This window comes from Phragmites australis, chromosome 1, assembly GCF_958298935.1.
Source record: "Phragmites australis chromosome 1, lpPhrAust1.1, whole genome shotgun sequence".
Taxonomy (NCBI): domain Eukaryota; kingdom Viridiplantae; phylum Streptophyta; class Magnoliopsida; order Poales; family Poaceae; genus Phragmites; species Phragmites australis.
The window spans coordinates 47,447,417-47,453,884 of NC_084921.1; the positions used below are offsets into that span (position 1 = coordinate 47,447,417).

General features: G+C 42.0%; 1 non-coding gene across 1 annotated transcript; it reads right to left on the minus strand.

The window, feature by feature from the left end:
• LOC133891450 (small nucleolar RNA Z247) lies at positions 1 to 138 on the minus strand. Its single transcript, XR_009904220.1, has one exon. It is a non-coding gene; the product is annotated as a small nucleolar RNA Z247 (small nucleolar RNA).
• Between the last annotated feature and the right edge of the window lie 6,330 nt (positions 139 to 6,468).

The window sequence follows — 6,468 nt, forward strand, 5'->3', positions numbered from 1 at the left end:
TCTCGAAGGTGAGGAGGTGAGCATAAATGTCATCAAGGCTAAGGGGATCAGACCGAGTGGTAGAGAAGTGACAATTGGATCATACTCTGAATCCAGTCTGGTGAAGAGGTACAACTAGACATCATCATCTTCTAGTGATTAGCCGACAACAGCCAGAGAATCAAAAAGCCCTTTTACTTTGTGACAGTAATCGGACATTGACGGATCTTTCTTCTGTATTGATGCCAGCTGATGTTGTATATACATAAACTTGGCTTGAGACTGGGACACGTGCAACCCATACTTCATGAGATGTAGATAGAAACAACACTTGTGATAAAATTTAAGAAGATAAGGATGATGAAGAGCACTAAGCACCGCTTGATCTTGCAAGATCCATGCCTGGTACGCCGGATGTGGCCTAAGCATTGTCCTGGCGTTTTCACCGCTGCCTTCTGTAACAGAGATCATCCTGGAAGGCGCACTGGAGGAGCCTTCTATGAGCACTAGTAGTTGTTGACTTCACAGGAAGGGCAGCATCTGTGCCTTCCAGAGAAGATGGTTGTTGTGGTTGAGCTTGACAGTGACAAGCTGCCTGAACGACAATGTGGGAAGAATGCCAGCGGAGGTGGAATTGATTCTGGTGGTAGAGGTGCTAGAACTGGAGTTGTCTGTGGACATAGACTCTGATGCTATGTTGAAAATGAATGAATAATTCTACAAACCAAATCAGTGTCGGCTCTGCTCATATTTATACAGACTGAAGTCTGTTGCTGGCTGTTGCCGAACGTGTACAATAAATGTTGAAATGCAAGAGAACATTGGCTCCACTCACACACGCGCTATACTGGTAATCATACAATCTAGGCACTAACTAGATCGTGTTAACAGAAGTGCTAACATCCTATACTAGTTCAATTCATTCTTCAACGTATTATTGGTCCATATAAGCGTTGTTGGCCCACTAAATTTTCCAGTCTGCACTTTTCCTTCGTTGGGTACTAGTTGGATTCAAATCTTTGTACTTTACTTTTCTATGTGATTTAAAACACGTTTGCTTTTTTGGCCATGGCCAAATGCATGACTGAATCCAAGTACATGAACTTGGTCGGCCCATAGGCAAATGGCTTCAACTTGTTTTCCTAGGCATAAAGTGGTCTACTCCCTGGTTGGCTGTCATGCCCCAAAACGCTAATTACATAGTTAAGCATGCATAATCATCATGGCATTACATTGTGCACGTTTATTTGTTAATTCAAGCTTAGATGTACTTTAAAAATCTCTTGGATATAATTGAAGCCATTTAGAAAGGAGGAGGAAAACAAAATAAGGGAAACACAGGAAATTGCTTCTCGCGGTTTGACCGGGAGTACCCACGGTCTGACCGCTAGGGGAAACCATGTAGGCTTGCCACATGGATTTCTCGCGGTCCGACCGGTACCTCCAGCGGTCTGACCGCTAGCGCGCAGTAACACTTGAAGGGGTAAATCACTCTTCATCTCTCAATCTCTCTCACTCTCACTCACACTCTTCGAACGAATTGAGGGAGAGGACGACCCTGACGACTAGAGATTTTTAGAGGAGACTTCCCCAAGCTTCTCGAGGACTTCCCCGAGTCCATCCCCTCCATCCTCTTCGTAGGAGGAGTTCCTACGCATGTTCTTCCACCTCGAGGTCATACGTCACCCCAGAGCACTATCTCCAAATCGGAGCGTCTCCAGAGTGGATCCCTCCGTTAGAAAATTTCCCTATGTTGATGATATGGGTAGAACCGATGTTGATGCATTACCTTAACCTTGATATTGTTGTTATTCCTTATCCTTGTAACCTGGGTATGATAATGTTGATGTCTAACTTCAAAGGTTAACCAAAATACTTACAATGCATAGGTCCTCAATAGAAGTCGAGTGGTGGTTCAACTATTGCTCGCGAGCTTAGGGCTTACTTATGGTTCACAATGATAATAACATTAGGATGGATGAGTTGTGAGGATGGGGCGGGACATGGGTGGTGCTAGGGGTAGGTCGGGAGAGGTACCCAGATGTCATAGACTGCTTGCATCGTTTAAGCATCTTCCGTTGGTGTTGTTGGCTTTAGCACTTTTCGTGCTCATCACATGTCGATATAATGGTAATACAAGATGATTATTATATACTGTGCTGACACTTGTCATGCGGCTCTATGACATGTAAGAAAAAAAAGAAAAGGAGAAGCAATGTGGCGGGGAGCCGAAGTTGTCTGGGACACGCTCACGGTAACCCCAGTGCAATAGGGGCATGTGCAAGTGGGTAGTTCCAGGTATGAGAAAGTTTGACATGAGTACCCCTTGTGTAGGTCTGTGTGGTCACGCAAACCGAATGGTACTTGTGTCGTGTGGGTAATGGAGTACCCCTTTACAGGGTGTAAGATCAATTCAAATTGACGCACTCTCGATCATGAGCATGCTTGTGTTCATTCGCATCGGTCGTAGAGTCAAGAATGTAGGATAATATTGTATGGTATGTTGGGATATAGTTGAGATGGTTCTATTCTCAGATATATTTATGATGGTTCAAGTTACATATATATTTATGTCGTTGTTTACATGATAGAATGATATAGGTGGTCATGTGTAGACGCTTACACATTTATGTCAAAAATTACGTTCACATGTGAATTTACTTAACTATGTGGTCATTCTTTGCTAATCATCCAAATGCATAATCATTGGAGTTGGGTTATTATGTACCCATTATAGATTAAATCTTGTGAGTATCTTTATATTCACACTGCTCTTTCAAGTGCTACTGATGTGTAGGAGGTAGTGTTCGGCTACTTCGCGCCTGTCAAGATTGGTGGCGGGGAAGAGTAGTGCAAACTACTTGTGTGACTTTATTTTTGGGTGGAAATTAAGGGCATGTGACTTCACCTATCTTTGTTGTTAATAGATTTTATCTTTTGCTATGTAATTTCTCTTTTGGCTAGCTGGTGATCTGTTTTATTGTCCCCCTAGCTCTCTCTTTTATGTAAATTATCAGATATGGTTAATACTTAAAGACTTGTAATATATTTTTTAGTTACTCACTCTTTCTTAACCTTTATTGTGATAGTCTATGTTGGAAATGCACGTGTTCTAATCTTAAGCACATATCGAGACTACCGGAATGATATTCTGATTAATCATTGCAGTTGTGATTATAAAAATAATTAACTTAATGGTTAATTAGAATACTATTTAGACGGTTCCCTACATTAGCCCAAGACAAGTTGAACTAAGTATACCTAACTATATGTGTTCATGCCGAATAAGGTCTTTGCTTGTAGAACCACACGAGAAAAAGTTTGCAACGGCTCAGCCAAAAGATGGCAACGCCGTCCTTGCATTGCTGGAGGTATGTCTAACTAAGGCCACTCTAGGTGTCCCAACATTGATGATGTATTAGATATTCAATGACCATGCTACATAGGATTTATGGTGAGGTGGCATAAAATTAAAGACATAAGCTGAACATAATATCCAACAAAAAAAGCTAAATATCATATTGGATGCTTAATTTCTATGATCATATGTTGCATAAGACAAGCAAATAATGGGAAGCAGTATACCATTAAATATAGCTCATATTTTGAGACGTGGAAGAAACTATGTATTGGAGAGCTAATTTCTATACTAATATTTATGTAACATGAAAGTAGATAGACATCGCTCTAAGATACTTAGATTAGTACCAGAGTAGGCTAACATGTGATCTCGATGAACTGGCCATTGAAAGAGGACATGCCATTGTACCACACATGAATAGAAGCAAGCTACCCTCCCCCCCCCCCCGAAGACATGTCCCAGTGGACGTGGTGCATGTGACAGGGGAGCCAGCCTCCACACATGTTAGGCTCAGGCTGACACCAGCACGATGAAGTCGTGGCAATAATACGACTCGCATGTCACATGAAAGCATGTGGTGCAGCGCGGCGTAGCGTAGGGCCTCGACCAGTGAGGTTGCATGAAGGGCATTGCCTCGACAACTTAGCTAACTAGCTGATAATCTGCAACATGTTGTCATGTACCAGACTGGACTAGGCCACGAGGCAGGAAGGCAAGGCATGAGGAAGGGCATCGAACAAGTGGAGAATAGAAAACTCCTTTTGAACCCCAACATCTTCTTCTGTCTGTCTCTCTTCTTCCTTTTGCTTTCCCTTGAACCCTTCAATTCCACCCCTAGAACCTTCTAGATTCTTCTAGATTTATATCCCAGTGTCAAGAATTTGGGTCACTTGTATCTGATACTTGAGTTTATGAGTAATTGCATATGGAGGTTTGTAACACTTGCGTTTGGCACTACATGTTCGGGAGTAATTACGGGCTTCTTTGGTTCGAGCCCTGGCCAAAATTGCGTAGCTGAGATCCCTACCTATAATTCGTTTGGTTGGAGGCCTAGAATTTTTGCCTGAAGCGAGTAGCCTGGGTTTGCTACCTAGGCGCAAGGCCTAGCAAATTGGTCGCCTGGGCTCCTCGTCCAACCTGCCTGGATATAACCACCACACAAGTTACTTTACCTTTCCCGTGCTCACTTTACCGTTTCCTCTCCTCACCGGTAGCTCACTTATCTTGGGAAGGAAAAAAAATCAAGATCGGTTCCATGAGGATGGAGGATGTTGCAGGGATCCTCATCTAGTTTGTAGATCTGGTGTTTGGCTTCTCTTATTGCTTCTTTTACCTCTCAATCAACTTCCTCAAGTGTTGATTTCAAGGATTTGGTGCAGTAGAGGTGAAAGCATAATCCCTTTCCTTCCCTCATGTTCCCACTGTTTTGCATTTCTTTTCCCAATTCAAGGTTGTGAATAGAACATGTATAACGAGGAGATTGATATGAATCACCATGCCATATACTTGTCTCTAGATCCTTTATAGCTTCTGAGCTCTAGATTGGTGCTCCTTTTTTAAGCAATAGCTAGTTGTATTACTCCCTCATTTTCAACTAATTGGCACCCATGACCCTAGCACAAAGAACTAGGCAATCATTTGTTTGTAATTTTATGACAAAATTGTCCCTAGCCAGTAAGTAAAGAATGAGCATACGTGTGCACACGAGCCTCTGTTGTGAGTGAACTATTGTGAACTAGTGAAATAGGCTTGAGTCCCTAGAAATATCTAAAAGGGCACTTCTTACTAGTAAACATAAATGAAAATTGACCGGGGCCCACAATTGTACTTGGTTTGGGGGGGGGGGATGAGGGGCAAAATTGGAAAGTTTGCATTGAAAAGTGTGTGGTGACAAGTATTTGCAAACAAATATTTTGGGCAAAGGTTTCAGTTATTTGAAAATGGAGGGAGTACTTTCTTTTCCTGTGCAATGGAGGTACTATTCTCTATTTATATTAGCTTCCTTTTTGCCGAGATGCAAAGCTTCCATTTTCTTTTTCAAGTTTTTCCTTTTTATGGTGATGGTATGCATGTGATCTACTATATTGATTAAAGAAGTAAGCTATCTAAAAACTGTCACAAAAATCAGTATTATCTAAATGTGAACTAGCACCGCAGTTGTTTCTTATTTCTTTGTGTCATGAAATGCTTAGATGGATCTAGAACCTAATTCTGATTACATTATGCAGCAAAGAGCTCGTATGTTAGGAGTCCTAGCTCTTGTCATGGCCATTATCTAGTTACAACGATGTAGACGCCATCACTATAGAAGGTTACAACGAAAATATGGCCCATTGATGGCTAGAGATTTGGTGAGGCAGACAAGGCTAGATGAGTTGTACAATGGAACCGACATCGATTGCCTCAATCAACTTTGGATGATGAAAGCCATGTTCTGGAAGCTTTCCTCATAGTTGCATTATGCTGGTCTACCACGCGATATAATGCATGTTTCAGTTGAAGAACAATTAGCCATGTTCCTACACACAATTAGCCACAATTTGAGAAATTGTGTGATTGTCTTATATTTCAAGTGATCTGGCGAGACTGTAAGCCAATATTTCAGTGAGGACTTGAGGGTTGTAGTGAGCATGGCCCTTTTAGGGCATGTATGTGATTTTAGGGCTGTAGCGAACATGTTTGTCAAGTATATGCTTTAGTAGGTCTCATGGATGCAACGCATGAAGAAGCCACCAAAGATGGGATAAAGATTAGATTGAATTGAAGCCGGAGCATTTTTCAGAAGTTGGGTTTCTATTTTATACACGCCGGATGGTTCGACACCTTGTTGAATACGTCGGAGCAAAGTCCAGAGGGATTTCCTTCGGTTCAGTGGAAGATGGAAATATACACACCATATGGTCCGGGGCATGTATCAGAGTATTTGCCAAAGGATTCAGTAATTGCAATGGCTACTTTTGGCGTGGTTGTACATGCCGGATGTTTCGACGCTTTGAAGATCTACACGCCAGACAAATGCACAGTAATGAGAAGTGGCTCGGCTATCTTAAGTCTACACACCGGATAGTCCGGTGATAGAGTTGAAAGTAACACCAAAACATCCAGTGTTCACAATGAAATTGAGTGGA